The sequence below is a fragment of the Lissotriton helveticus genome, chromosome 1_2 (genome assembly GCF_964261635.1).
Source record: "Lissotriton helveticus chromosome 1_2, aLisHel1.1, whole genome shotgun sequence".
Lineage (NCBI taxonomy): Eukaryota > Metazoa > Chordata > Amphibia > Caudata > Salamandridae > Lissotriton > Lissotriton helveticus.
The window spans coordinates 207,612,208-207,628,718 of record NC_136058.1 but is presented as its reverse complement, the minus strand read 5'-3'; positions in this window follow the sequence as shown (position 1 = coordinate 207,628,718).

Genomic DNA, 16,511 nt, shown 5'->3' with positions numbered 1-16,511 from the left:
AGGTGCCGTCAGGCACCTTCCCTACAAATGAGGGTCTTTGAAACTTGTTCAAAATAAATACATTGAGGTTAATTTCACAAAAAGAATAATGAATATGGAAAATAGTGATACAGAGTATTGTTTTACATGCTTGTATATGCCTTCAGCCCCAAAACGTCCGTCTCTTTATTTGTAAGAGAGCAAAGAGGTTACAGTTCTTGCATACAAATATTACAATTATATTTCTATTTTGGATGTTTTGAGACCAATTAAGAAAATTATGTAAGAGTACCGAAAATATTACTACTGGCAGTGGTATAACAATAGCCCAAGCAGTGCGGGGGCCCCCCAGCTCCAGGGGGCCTCCTCTGACTCTGTGCACGGGCGGTGGGGCCCTTGGCTTTAAAGCTCCTGACTGAGTCTGGAGCATGAGGGGCACCTTCCGTGAACTCTGCAGGTGGTCCCTCCCTCATGTTTCATTATGCCACTGACTACAGGAGTACTACTTTATTTAGTACAAACTGCCTTTGTAAGTATCAAGTGATTGGACTACATGCTTGTCAACCAGACGGGCACCCTGCTCGCTCACCTTCATATGTTTTTTATGTGTAAATGCTTTATATTGCTGACTTGATGCATTCCAGCCTCTTAGGAACAAAAGGTGGAGGTGCTATAATATTTTGCTATACATTTAACACACAAACTTACAGTCTGACAAATGGAAACTCTCATATTGTGTGGGTACACATTCTTACACCTTCTTTATCAAGGCCATAATTCTGCTTCTGGCACATTCAGGACTTCATGCCTCAAATGGCATCACAGTTTTACCAACCATTAGGTTGAAGGTATCCCCGTCTTAGTTTTATCTCTATCCATCGGGGGTACAATAAAATTAGATTTAGACCAAGACTAGCAGTTTTAACAATATTTTCCCTACACTCGCACTCTTCACCACACACTACAACCTTTCTCTCACATAGGAATCACTCTTTCAAGTGCTCCTTCCCCTTGTTGGGACATTGCTGTTCACCACCATGAGCCTCTGCAATCTTCGGGTGGGTGAGGGTTTTTGTCCTTAACATTGCGAGTGACAGAGACAGAGATATTAGGATTTTATGGCAAGACTGGAGGCTAACATTATTGGAATCTCCTTTATTGCGGCACACACAGCAGCCTCTTTAAAAATAGAACACAAAACAGAGAATTCCAACTCTCTAAAATCATGGAATTCCCAAAAACCTACCTTCTTTTTTGCTGGTGCCGAATCATCCAATAAGTAATCTATGGCAGCTCCGAGTATGAATGAATATGATTGAATGTTAAAATGAATTTTGATAAAAATAGTTTTTTATAAAATATTTTGGGAAGGATAGCGGTATTGAATGAGGCATATTTAAATTTTTAAAGGTTAAGAACATATATCTTTATTTTCAATGTTTGCTTCCGTATATATGAAAATGAGGAATATTGGTTTTTGAAAACTCAGGAATTGTAAGCAGTGTAAGAGTTTAAAAAGTTTAAGCAAGGTGCGATTTTGTTAGCATGTCCTTTGAAAGTAGCGGGGCGCGAGTAACGGTCATGTTGGGTAGGTCCTTACCTGACAAAAGGGCAATGTGAGCACGCGGAGTATCGCGTGCAGTCCAGGCAAGTTGTGTAGCTCAAGCTAAGGAAGGAGTTCAGGGGAATGTGGAGCACGAGGAAATGGAACGCGCTGAGTCAGGAGATTGAGAAGAGCGCATCCAGGTGAGATTATTGAAATAAAGGAAGGACTGTCTTTTTCTGTCACGTAGCGTAATGGCCGTTTTAGGAAAACGGGATGTTTCTATGAATAAACATTGGAGACATCGGATGACAGATTAGGGTGAGATCTTTTTTTATAACAGACTTGATATTCTATTGATTTTTAGGTCTGAGGTACTGTGGAAACAAACGAAGAGGCAACTGGAGGTGACATTTTCTGGTACTTTAAGAATGATAGTTTATAAGAATATCTGATCCTAGTAATTTAGGGAGTCTGGAAAATACTACTATGGAAGCTAGTATTATGGGCATGTTAGCTACATTTTCCAAGGATTTCAATATTAAAATAGAAAAGTAATTGAATTAATTGTTACATAGTAAGGGCATGATGGTGCAAGAGGAAAGATTTTATTCAGCTGGTGAAGGTTCAGGTGTTGTGAGAAGTGGTAAAGTGAGTAGAAACAGAAAACATATTTAGGAAAAATGAGGAGTAGAGAAGAAGTTTAAGAAAGGCAGTTATGATAAGGGTTTTGGAAGTCAACGAAAAATTGGCAGTGTTAAGAACACACAAGGGGACCAAGTTAAGGGTCTAGAGAAGTCTGGGAAGAAGACTCATGAAACAAGAAAACATTCCTCGGTTTGCTGTGATAAATCCTCTCGGAGCGCAGAGGTGGAAATAAGTTGTTCCTCTGCTTTTGAATCAGAGGAAGAGTTAAGAGAAAATATTATGTAGTCTGCGGTTTTGGCAGAGAATAATGGAGAGCAGGAGGATCTGATGGATCCCGTGGGAGAATATATGTTTAATCCATTATTGATAAAGCATCCTTTGTCACCAGAATGGACTCCAATTGCTCACGTACCAGAGTACGTGGCGAATTGGTTGAGGAAACAGATTTCGAAAGATGTAAGACTTCGTTTGAGATCGGAATGTCCAAGTCCTAGTCTAGCCAATAGATTAATTGTGACACAAGAACTGTATGCAAAGATAATTGCCTTCATATGGAAATGTCGAAGAGATCCTAGGAAAGGCTTGGATAAGGGCCTGAAAATATGTCAGGACAGTTTAGTGGATTTGACCGGTCCTATTACAAAGATTTTTGAAATGGTAGAGGAATCTTACATGAGCAAAAGGGCTTGGATATAGAAGAGTTTAGACAGTGGGTTCAAAGAACTGTCTGTCTATTGGGAAATACAAATACTGCTTTATCAGTCGAACATAGGAAGAGTATTTTTCTAAAAATTTACCAGAAGTTGGTGAAATTAGCAAATAATGAAGGTGGTCATTCTGCAAGTGGGTTGCTGTTTGGTAACAATTATATAAAGGATATGTCTAAATATGTGAAAATGTTTATCTCTTTACAAAAATCTCAAAGAGAGATAAAAAAAAGTTTTTGGAGGGGCTGGAAGAATGAGGGGTTGGTTTCCCGGCTGAGGACAAGGCATTACAAGAGCCTCATTTGGACCCAGTACTTTTCAGGCCCCATATCAATCAGGTGGATTCTACCCTCAAAGACAGAGGAATAGAAGTAGGAATGGACATGGTAATAGACATTTCAGAAACGCATGTAGGCAAAGACCATATTGTTACCCCACAAAAGTAGGGCGGCAGACTTGCTCAATTTTTGGAGAATTGGTTAAAGGTAACAAGAGATCCATGTTATGGGTTATCACATAGATTTTGTGAGGGAGCCATGCCAAAGTCATCTTCCAGAGATGTTGCGGTTCAATGTGGAACTGCCAGCGTTGGTGGACAAGGAAGTTCAGGATTTAGTACAGAAGGGTGCAATAGAGGAGGTAACAGAATACCTAGAAGGATTTGTCAGCAACAATTTTCTTGTGGAGAGAAAAGACAAAGGAATGAGGCCAATGATAAATTTGAAAAGTCTGAACGATTGGGCGGAGTATCATCATTTCAAAATGGAGGGTATTTATTTAGTAAGAGATGTATTACAAATGGGAGATTGGATGACAGGTTTTGACTTAAAGGATGCATATTTGATGATCCCAGTTTGTGAACCCCATCAAAAATGGTAGGGGGGTGGAAGATGTGGAAGTAAGTTTGCCTCCCATTCGGGCTGTTGTCCGCCCCGTGTTTTTTTACGAAGGTTCTTCAGCCTGTGGCAGCATTTTTGAGGGAGAGAGGAGTGAGACTAATAATGTATTTAGACAATATTGTAATAATGGATCAGTGCAGGTTAAAAATCCAGGAACACATGAATATGGCGCTACAGTTGTTGGAAAATCTAGGGTTTGTGGGGAACAGAAAGAAATCTTGTCTGGCTCCAGGTCAGGTAACACAATTTTGGGGTTTTCTGGTGGATACAGTAGAAGGTCAGTTAAAGTACCAATGGAAAAGTTGAAAAAAAGATAGGAGATTCGCAAGGTTCTGGCTGCAAGTATCTTTGAGAGGGTTAGCAAGGGTTATAGGTTTACTAACATCTACGATTCAAGCTAATTTTCTAGGTCCTTTAAATTATCGAGCACTACAGAGATTGAGGGGAAGACATTTAAGGAGTGGTCTGAAATAGTCAGAGGAGATTGTTTTGACTCAAGAGAGCAGAGAGGAATTAGTCTGGTGGTTGAAGAACATGGAGGCATGGAATGGGAGAGCTATTTTTGGGGACTGTCCTGAGTTAGTAATGGAATCAGATGCGAGTTTAGAAGGTTGGGGGGCTCAATGTGGATTGATAATGACAGGTGGAGTATGGTCAGAGGTGGAGAGCAGCATTCATATAAATTGTCTGGAGCTATTAGCAGGTTCTTTCACAATAAAGTGTTTCGCGAAGAACAGAGCAAAATGTGCTGTGCTGCTGAAGATGGACAATGTGTCAGCGGTAAGATATGTGAACAAGATGGAGGGACCTCAAGGTCTCAGGCCTGGTATACTGCACTCTGGAATTATCTGTGGATTTTCCAATCCCATTCCCAGTGTTGCAGGATATTCTGTTAAATCCTTGGGGAGAAAGACATGAATTGGTAACATCAGGGATGTTGTGACTGGTAGCATAGAACATTTCAGGCATGTATGGGAGGTGCCTGGACTTTCACAGGCAGGTACGAATCTTAATAGAGAATCCTGTGCCTGTGTACAAGGAAAATGTATAGACTGGAATGGCAGAATGGGGTTTGCTGGTGCATGGAGAGAAGTTTTCATCTCGTTTCAGTGATTGTGGTTGAAGTAGTGAATTATTTGTCTGGTTTGTTTGAGAGAGGTTTATCTTACAGAATGATTAATGTACATAGGTCTGCTATTGCTGAAGGCCATGTTTTACGGAATAAATTACGATTGGTCAGGAAGTTTTAGTTAGAAGATTATGGAGGAGTATTAGGATATCAAGGCCTCCTTTTGCTAGATATAATTCGGTTTGGGATGTAGCAAATGTTGTACTTTTTTAGAAAATCTAGGTAATAATGAAAATTTGACTTTAAAAGTGTTGTCACAGAAGGTGACAGTTTTGTTGTGTTTGCTTTAGTATGGGAGGTGAGGGCTTTGGATGTACCAAGCAGGATTTTTTCCAGAAGGAGTGTGGTTTAATTTAGGAAGAACTAAAACGAACTCTTTTTCAATTTTTTGCCTCTACTTTGATGATCACATTAACTTGTGTGTGGTGCGTGGCGTGAAGGTGTATGAGAGGAGAACAGCTGTTTTGAGACTGGTAGGTGAGAAACAGTAGCTTATTTCTTTTAAGCCACTGTATAAAGGAGTGTCTTCTCCAACACTGGCACGTTGGGTGAAAGAGATTCTGAAGAGTTCAGCTCTACATGTGAATATTTTTGGATTCAGTAAGAGGACCATCTGCATCAAAAGTTTTCTTGTTTGGAGGTGCTTTACAAGACATTTTGAGATGTGCAGATTGGTCGATTTATACTGTTTTTAGAAAAAATTATTTTAAGCCAGTTGAGAGTGTGGCTTCTTGTCTTGTGGAGATGCTTTAAACTTGCAATAATGTTAACCTCCGGTCATGCCATAAAATGTAGATTTTTATCAGCTTTGGTGTTCAGAAAATCTGGACTTAGCCCAGTTTAATATTTTGTTTTTGTTGCAGCTCATGCTCAGCAATAAGGATGAAGAATGACTAGGAAAAGAGGCGTACATGGATGATCGTTTTCTTTTGCAGGAATTTCGTGGATCTTTAAGAGTTTGTAAATTGTAAATTGATACTTGTATAGCGCACTACTCACCCGCAAGGGTCTCAAGGCGCTTGTACGAATACCGCTGTGGAACCCATCCTGGCTTTCCCTGTGAGGTGTCCACTCCTGGGCACCCCCAAGGTGGAGGCCAGGCATCCTTAGCGTTGTGGAGACTAAGCAAGCTATTGCCCAGAGTTGCAGAGTGGGACTCTATGATTGGAATAGGCACCGAGGCTAGAATTATCAGGCCCGTGGAATTTTGAGCCCAAGACCCGCCAAGGCGGGGAATTGAACCCTGGTCCCAGGCTAGACCTCTGCATCAGGGTCTGCCGCTCTAACCATTGAGCCACACTTCTCTTTGGACTTTGTTAAAAAAATACGGAACAATAGTAATGTGTTATGTTCATGTTAAATGCAGTTCGCGAAAAGAAGGAAGATTGTTGGGAGTTCCATGATTTTATAGGGTTGGAATTCTCTATGTTTTGTGTTCTATTCTTAAAGCGGCTGCTGTGTGCACGGCAATAAAAGGAAAATACAATACTATTAGCCTCCGTATCTTTAATAAAATCCAGATTTTCTGAACCCCAAGGCTGATGAAAATCTACATTTTCCTGGTGCAAATGTACATTGTCTACAAGCATTATTGTGTTTTGGAATGTCAAGCTGACCAGGAATGCAAATAGTTTTCAAAACAATACTTGGCTACATTTTAATTAAGAAAACTGCAATATTTCAGGTTTTACTGCTCATAACAAGCAAAAGCATACAGTATTACGCTATCTCTATTCTGATCTGCAAAACCCACAATAATGCAGCAATAACACGCCTTGGAAAAGCTATTCCTAGCACTAGTAATTCGTTGTCTGGAATCATTACACTAGTCACTCACCAGATCACAGTGAACCTTCTAGAAAAGCAGTTCTTAACCTTGTGACCAATTTTCCCTTTAATGTTGCTACTCTGTGTGCGACAATGAAGGAAAGGCCTCTGTGCACAACAGCCAAGGTTTTGTGTGCTACAGACTCATAAAAATTCTCTAGGCAAGTGAGCACATTGCGTGAGCTTCTAAAATGACTTGTGTTTACTCTGATGCCTGTTTGTATGAAAACAAATGCAAAATGGTTCATTTATGAATATGTATTTGTAATTTTTAAGGCTAAGGATTCAATGCAATTGCACTGCATACCAAAATGGTCACATCAGCAACTTTTACTTTGTGCTCACCTATGCCAAAGCACTAGTCAAGCCCTCACAAATGGTCTTATCAACCTAAATTAATGTTTCCATGAATTTCTTTAACTGCATGTTACCTCTCTGTTGATGCAGACTGTGAAAGGAAGCAAGTAAATATAATAGGGAGCCTGGTTTGGCTTCTTACACAAAATATAAACAAATCACAAATACAAAGAGCTGAAAATGCATTCTGCAATTGTGTGTTTTGCTGGTAATTCAATGGAATGTTGCTATAAAGGATGCCTGCTGGGAATTCTAATCCTACTTACAATGATAGGGTCAAACTACAAGTTCCGGAATGGAAAGTGCAGTTGGGCAAGAAATATGGCTCTTGAGGTGTCCATTTCTATGCTCATGCTCTTTGGTAAGTAGTGGTGTTTGTCAAGTCTAGCTCTGCCTCTTTAACAGGCTGAAATTCACTGATGTGATTTGCAAATAAAAGGTCAATTGTCAGCCCCAAATGGCCAATTCCTTTCCTAGAAATCAGCTATGGTGATTGGACAGGAGAAATCCAGCAGTGTCAGAGGGAGTGACACCAGCCCCCAATGTCGCCATGTTAAACTAGTCATGTGCCTTTGAAAAAAAATATTACAGGAGCCCCGCAAGCTTGCCAGGCAGTAAACCCCTGCCTCTGTTTACTGTTCATCAGGCAAGTTTTACTTAAGATTGCAAGGGGTCCACTGTGATTAGCTCAAGCAGAGCTGCTCTGGATTATTACTACTGTTGCTCTATGTCTAGACAGTTCAGTTCTTTTAAGCACATTCCAACAGTGCAGATCTGTTGCAGGCCATAGAATGGAATGCTGGCTATGCAATTTTTATATCTTAAAAAATTACCACAACAGTCCAGACAAATACCGTTAAAAAAAGAAATGAGCTTGAATACAGCACACATTGTTGTATTTAGATGGTTGAAATGAGCTAATCATGATGTACATTGTGGGTTGTATTTAATTGTTTCTCTTCATATGCACTCACTTTAAAGTATACCCGTATGGTGTTACTCTGCTATCTATGTTTGCAGGGTGAGGCAAAATCTTTTCTCTGCCACGTGCTCCCAGATCTGCGCGACAAATGCGAGTGCTGCTAGCACTACAGGCAGCTGTTCTCAGCCTGCGCACAACCCATACATGCCAATAGACCCACCTCAGATTGGAGACTGACTATTTTTTAAGCCAAATATGCCTTTATTTCACTGTCTCCCACATGAAATAGCCACTGCTTCAATGCAAGCCATTGAGGAAAAAAAATTCCCCTGGCTTGTTTTCCAAATTTCCCACTTTCCTGTTCTGAAATATTGACATGTATGATGACCTATATTGTTGTACTGGTTGTATCACTGCTTATTACTCTGAGAGTGGGAGGAAGCCCTGTCCGGATGTCTCTGTGACACTCAGGTGGTCCTAGGGAAAATAAGCGTGCCAATTTCTTTTTAGACATTCTGACACCTGGTCCAAGGGAAAATAAGATTGCCAATTTATTTTTAAACACTAACATATCTAAAAATTTCTACTGTGACCTTTTCAAGAATCAAATGTTTTCATACTTTGGGGCATATTCTCAAGAACGTGTGAGAACCATCGCAAAAGTAACTTAACGCAACTTCCAACATCGCAGTCTATCGCAGGAACATTACACTGTGTTAACGAAGCATTCTCAACACAGCGGCACCATGCGATAGTCTCCAGATAACGCATCAAATGTCTGCACAAAAATCAATGCCTCGCCGCTAAAATGCAAAACGCGAACGCTAAAAATCCTGTGATGAGGCCAATTGCGGTACAAAAAGCTGCGAAAACCAGCGACTGGCCTGCAAATCCCACGCGTCTGTCGGGAAAATGCACTATAAAAGCTACAAAAACAACACACCAGAAACAATACAAAGGTCACCAGCAAAGAACAACAGGGTCGGGGAAGGCCAGGGAGAAGAGGAAGATGGGGTGCAGTCGCAGGAAAACCAGATCAGCGTCACGGAGGTGACAGAACACTACCATCAACTGGCCCACAATTAGACTACCGGGAATGCAGTCAGAGTGTCGAATAGGCTTATGGAGGAGGCCAAGAGGCCCTGGCATGATGTGAAAATCTAAACCAGGCACAAAGCCGCTGCCAACAGAAAGGCAGTAATGGCGATAGGAGGCGGGAGTCCTGCGCCACAGCAGGAGCTGGACGAAACGGAGGCCACTGCCATCAGTGTCGAGACGGTGCAAGGAGTCTGGAGTGCGGACACACATAGCAAGAACAGCACACCCACATTGACGACAATGTGGTACAATGCGAAAACACGACTGCATAACAGAGGACACAACTGGGTCTGCACATGCGCAGAAACATGCCTACTACATCTGACAGAGCTGGAAACTGTGAAATGGAAATGTATGCATACTACCTCACATCTGTCGTGTAGTCCAAATGTACACGGTCCCGCATCCAAATCCTGCACCTCCCAAACAGTTATAATGTACATTGTCTAACAGTCTGCATGTAAACAAGAACAATGCGCTAACATACAGGTCAACACAATGTTACCATGCATCTCCCCTTCACATTGCAGAGGGAGACGCAACACCTCCAGCAGAGCAGAGAAGACCACACATCAGTGATGCCGGAGAGGACCACCACACCTTCGACACCGACGCTCTACAACAGCCCATGGACATCCTAAGCAACCCACCAGCAGGATCAGGGCAGCCAAGCTACGCAGAGGAAAACACAGACCCTGCAACAGACCACACAGCAGGAAGCACCCGCAAGCACGGCTGGCTCACAACACTTCACCGAGCCACACATGGCACCCCAATGCATGGTGTCAGAACGCCAAAAGGAGGTGGCCGACCAGGTGCAGGAGAGGTCCGAACCCATGGAAGGCAAACTAGATCACAGACGTGGGTGTCCATTATCCTTCAGGGACCACCTACACCCCACAGAGGAGACCCACACTGCCATTGACACATGCAGTTGCACATTCCCAGTACAGAACCACGCCCATGGGCATGCAAACATCAGTCACACACCCACGTTAGCTCTGCGTACGATGGCTCAGTCCACTCCTCTTACGAACTGAGTGGTTATCGTCAAAGCTATATCTCCAAGCTCCAACCCGCTGCCTGCGGTGTCAAAGCTATATCTCCAAGCTCCAACCCGCTGCCTGCGGTGACATGCTTACATCCGCTGTACACAGCACATAGTAATGTGGTAGGGCATGGGACCCTCATGCATACAACAAGACCACAGGGACACACGCCGATATCATGTCGAACTGGCTATGGGCACATGCGCCCGGCCCCTTTATTGGCAGGGCCACATGTACAGTGACGTCTGTGCTGGATGTGTGTGGGGTGAGTACTAGCCAGCCGCACGGAGAATGGTGCTGGAAACAACCTGAACAGTGGACCCCAGTGCAACGGAAACATAGAAACCTGCATAACAGAGTCAACTGCTGAGCTACATGGAGGGAGCCGGAGCAAGTACAGAGGTCACCCAACATACAAACATATGTGTCCGTGAGTTGTAGTGCACTGACGTAGGGGCACTAGAGCTGAGCGCGCTCATGTGAAGGAACTGTTTTGTATTGTGTCCCTTCTGGATATTCCTGATGCAGACGCAGTGGGGTGTGTTAGACCTGCATCATCTTCCACTTCAACGTCCGAGGTCTCCCATACTGCCTGAAGTGACATTGCTGCGCAACCTCTCTACAGCACATAACTCAATTAGTGACGGTCCATGGGTTGCAGTGCACTGAGTTAGTGGCACCTGGAGGGCTGAGCAGGGTAACAGGCAGATGATGGCATCCACAACAGGTGCGAGCAACTCCGTTTGTCTGTCAGTACCACTATTTTGACTCTGGTAGATGGAGGTTGGGGGTGGTCCTGGCGATTGTGGCATGTGCATCCTGCGGTGATGCCACGTCCAGGCCGGTCAGGACTCGATTGGATGTGTGAGACTTGTTGGACTGCAGTTGAGACCGGAGGCAGCGGACAGCGCAGGGCCACAGACACATGGCTTTAAAGACCCCAAAGCCATCGTCTCAGAGGCCATCAAATATTGAATCAAACAGGGTCCCTGACTTGAGCTGCACAGAGTTAGTGGCCCCAGATGCACAGCGGCCGGCACAGGCACCCCGCCACGGGATGGTGACTTGCTGTCCACTGAGGTAGGGCCACGCAGATAGAATTGGTCCTCATCGATGTCGAAGGTGAATGTGGCGGAGGGTTGTGGGGGACAGTGGAAGGTGTCCTCCAGGGCATGATGCAGAGGTCTGATGTTATCCGGAAGCAGCAAATTGAGGAGTGGAAAGTGACAGCCTCGTTGCCAACACCAATTCTTTATTAGCTACATGAGGATGAAAACTACCCCCAGTCCTTAGACTCAGACACCACCAATGTACGACCAGAGAGTGTCCATGAATGTCGGGGAACAGACTTATTGGCACCAGGGCTGAGAGGGGAAGCAGTCTGCGATGATGCCGGTACACTGATATAAACTCTGCCACTGCGAAATCAAGACTCTGTGACATACTAGACCACCGTGTAGGCCGGAGGCGGCAGTCAGCAGTGGCCCACAGCCACGTGTCGTAGGCTCGCTATGCACAGAGTTAGTGACACCAGGGCAGTCGACATGGATATGTGTGTGTGGTCTGCATACCGCAGTATGGCCATTACATCCACACCACACTCGGCATTGTGTACATTCTCATTCTTCGGTCACTTGCCTCCTTCGCACATGCCTCGTCTCCACCTCTTCCGACATTCTGCTATTGTGTGGCTGAGGTGCCATGCCGTTGATGGCTAACGTACATGGCTGGGCCCATTCTCACAGTGAGTTGTGCTGTTGTGTCTGGTGGGTGTGCATGTTGTATGTGAGTTTGTGACGTGTGCATTTCCTGTGTTGTGAGTTGCATGATTGTGGAGTTGAGGTGTGTGGAGTGTGTATTTGGTATTGGCCAACGAGCAGTGCATTTCCGTGGGTGCCATCCTGGTGGCGCAGGTTGATGATGGACTGTCGGAGGTGTATGAATCATGCACACTGCCTGGGTGGTTGGCGGTGACGTTGGTGGAGATTTCCCGGTGGCCCACTAGTGCCTGCACATTGGTGGGATACGTGCGCTTTCTGTTGCGCTTATTGTGTGCAGTGTTGCCAGGGGACACAAGTGGGACATGTGTGCTGTCAATTGCCCCCTGACACATGTGGGAATGCAGCTGTGGTGTAGACGCCTTGCTTGGTATCCGTCTGTTCCTGCCCAGTGTGTGGGAAGTATAGATAGTGGGGTACCAAGCTGACGGTGTCATCCATCACCATTGTGAGGGACTTGGATTGGCCGGGCTGTGACTCCGCCGACTCGGGCGGTTGTTGGTTGGTGGGTACCAGAGGCCAACAGGTGCATCATGGCCAGCATGTTTGTCTGAGGTGGGATGTAGGTTGTCCGCTGTGTTGGTACCGTCAGCGGCTGGCCAATGGTGGTCAGGATGTGGAGGATGGTTGTCCCTTTGAGCATGTAGTGGGCAATGACATTCTCTGGTGTTGGGTCTATGAGGTTGGTGCATTTTCTGCGGGTCACTGTCTTTGTGTGCGCTGCCTCAGTGTTGGTCCGGTGGGGGGGAATGGGGGGGTGAGGGTCCAGGAGGGTGGAGGGGTACTGGGGGTGGTGATGGTATGTGTTGTGGCCCTCTTGGGTGTCTGTTCCGCATGTTCAGTGGCTCCATGGCATCTGTTGTTCTTCAGGTGTGGCTCTGGGCTGGGCTCCCTTTTGTGGTGCAGGCTGAGGTCCGACTTTGCACCAGGTCAGAGCAGGTGTTAGTTTCCTGCTGCAAACGCGCCTTATCGCATGTTCAGTGGTCTTTTCGCTGATCTGGCTGGTCGTTGAGAATGCTGCGGAGTGGTGTTGTAGCGGCTTTTGGCATAGGAACGCCTACTCTGCATCTCATTATCGATAGTTGCGTGGGTCTTCTGTGGCGATGTTTTTTGCGGATGCTATCGCGGGTAAACTGGTGCTATGGGCATTTAGCATCAGCTTGTGAATCTGGTGATAACTTTAACATGACTTTGTCCGATAAAGTGCTGTTAACTCGGCGACAGCTCCTTGAGAATATGCCCCTTAATGTCTTAGATTTGGGAAAAATATACAATGTGACATGAGCACAGTGTGGGTGCAGGGTGTTTTGTCAGCTAAAATAAAAGTGTACATCAGTTGGCCACAAGAAAGTTGTCTACTACCCCAGCTTTGTACATACAGCAACAGTGCACCTGGAACAGAGCACATGCCTTTCGCCTGTTTAAATACATGCAACAAATTACCACAGAACTAAAGAGATGAACAATCACTCGGCTTTCAGTTCTCATTGGAGAGAGATTATTGTTTTAATGGAGAGAAATGGAGGGGGTGAGTTGCATTTTACTGATTGCAGAAGGTCAATACATGTTGGTGAATAGAAGAAAGGAGAGATGTATTTAGGTATGTTTGTTGGGATGATCGGCAGTGATGTGCGCACAAGTGACACCAGGATCATTTTTAATTTTTGATTGCTCTCAGTTAAGCTCTGCATGAAATAAATCATGTCAGAAGTTTAAAATGCTTCAGGCTGAACTCTCTCTCTCTCTCTCTCTCTCTCTCTCTCTCTCTCTCTCTCTCTCTCCTGGTGTAGGCTATTGTGCACGCTTACGGACAGACACTGAGTGCTGGTGCAAGGTAGACATGCGCGCAGCCTAGAGGGAACAAAGCTTGTGACTTCTGTGGACCCCCAATAAATCTTTATTACTACAGTTCATAGACCCCCACTGAGTAATATTTGGAAACAGATGACTCCCGGTCATGCAATGTCTATAATTTGAACCTCAAAACAATGCACAAAAATACAAAAACAAGTGTACACCAAACAAATGATCACATATCCAAATATTCTATTTAATTCACATTCAAAAATAGAACTAGTTTTTATGTGTTCAATTATGCTTCTTTGTACATACTTTAATAATGTTAATTGATTCATTTTAATAATATTATTTTTTTATAAACAGTGGTGGTCCCACTGAGCAGGCCTCACGGACCGCCAGGGGTCCTTGTGCTTCAGGTTTAGAGCCACTGTTCTAGACGCCCTCTGCTCATTAAGGCCGCACCACTTCTATTACCCCAGTAAATTAAAAGGCACACAGAGGTCAAAACTCTGCAATATGAAATTACCGATTTTTCCTCATATTGCAAATAATGTATGAAACAACCATAAAGGCAAGGCATAGCTGCAGTAACTTCAGAATGAGAAAGTATAAGAGAAGAAATAGGTTGGAGATAATTTAAAATGTGTTTCCTTTCCAATAAGAGCACACACAACGCACACAAGCACAAAGCGCGTCATCCACAGAGAAGAAGGCTGTAAGAATGCGGACTCCTCAGGCATTCTGGGGCATATTACTAACAAGTAGCGATATTTATCGCTAAATAGGCTTAGCGATGATTTTTTTATCGCTGAGCATCGCCGGAATTTATCGCTGAGATAATGTGCTATTAGCAACGTTTATCTCCAAAGCGATACATTTTCCGGCGATAGCGGCGAAATGCGTGAATATCGCTGAGAATACAGCGATATTCACGCATTAGCGATGAAATGCTCTTAGCCATGTTATCCACCTCCCATTGGATAACATGGCTAAGAACTGGTCTGGGCAGGTGTTAGTATTTGGAGATGTTCGCGCTTAGCGCGAATATTTCCATCACTACGCCTGCCTTGCTAATAGGCGATAACAATGTTAGCGACTGTTTTCAGTTGCTAACAGTTTGGATACGCCTACTTTGCATGTCATTAGCGATAAATATCGCTAACATGCAAAGCGGGCCCCAAACCGCTCGCTATCACCTAAAAGCTGTCGACAGCTTGCTAATAGGGCGATAGAATAATCGCCGCTAAAGCGGCAAAAATTCCCTATCGCTACCCTTGATAATATGCCCCTCTATTCTTTAAACGGAAATGGCTGGATGCACAGTTTTAATTCACCTGTGAGACGGATCTATATTTTTCTGACAGTGCTAAAAATGTACTCCTAGGAAATCTTTCCTTGTTCGTTAAGTACCTGTTTTTTCTGTTAAGGTGAATTTCTGATGAAGATGCATGCATCTAGCTTCATTTTCCCAGCCGATGCCCGCAATCGAAAAACATCCACTGCCATCAGCGAGAAGGGCCCACCTCTCTTGCCCGCGTCCTCAAATCCCTTGCCCATGTACATCATTTTCGTCTCCTATTAACTATACCTCCCTGCACCAGCCTTTGTTTATTTAAGGTGCAATATTGCTAAGCATTAACAAATCCAATAGGTCTGGGGTTAATGTGCTGCATGCAGCCTGGGCGCATTAGAGCAAGAAACATGAATGGGAGCCAGCAGCAGTGGACAAAGAGGCCAAAAGATGTAAAGTAGTCTCAAATGTAGATGAATGCAAACACTGGAGTGGAGGTGCAAGGATATACCCATACAGCTAATAGCACTTGGTAGGTCGGGCCATTGAAGTGATTTACAAAGCCTCAAGCCAATGGCTGAAAGTGACTGGTTCAAAGGAGCACACTCAAAGCCCACTCTATGTATATTGCAACAGGTCTATTTGACAGCTGCACTCTCAAAACTCAGAACCCAGAAGTGAAAGTGCAGTAGCTACATAGGTCAAAGTATTGCCATGGAAGATGCATTGTATATATTTCTCTGTACACGTTTGTTTCTATCCCCATATTGCTGATTAGGGAGATGACACTAATCATCCACAACAATAAACAATAAACGTTCTTGATTTAAGCAATATACGTAAAAATATAAATCATGTGTATATCAGCTATTGCTGAAACTTTCCTCAGTATTCTATTTGTTGTGAGTCGCAGAAAAAGCCTAATCAGAACCTCCCCAGTGATTGTGCCACTTCACCTCACAAGGGAAGTATATGTCAAAACAGCCACATGCATCTTCAAAGTGCAAGGCGACATAGCAAAACAAGAGGGATATATTATCTGCATGTCTACTTTAACCTCATAAGAGGGCTAAGGCTATTGGCCGACACTGGGGAGGTATATAAAGATCCCTCTGTGACTCTGCACCAGAGGGATTCATTTATTTTATTTTTAGCTCGGGCTGCTCGGGACGACCTTCACAAGCAATGGGAGTCTTTTTTTTTTTTAAACTTACTGTAATGACGATCAACACACAGGACGCGCTGACTTTATTGCAGTAAAATGAAAGTAAAATAAGCTTCTGGACATGTTTTACTTTAACAGAATCAGTTCTCGGGGGTATATCTCAGGCCCTCGAGCACTGATTATCTTGGTAGAGGCATTGTTGCAAGGGGAAAATCTCTCGGTTCAAAAGATATCTCTCCCCAGCGGATCCCTGCATGGGGATCGCCACTAGAGATTTGTTCCTGAAGGAGTAATAAAGCCTACTACACAGCAGGGAATT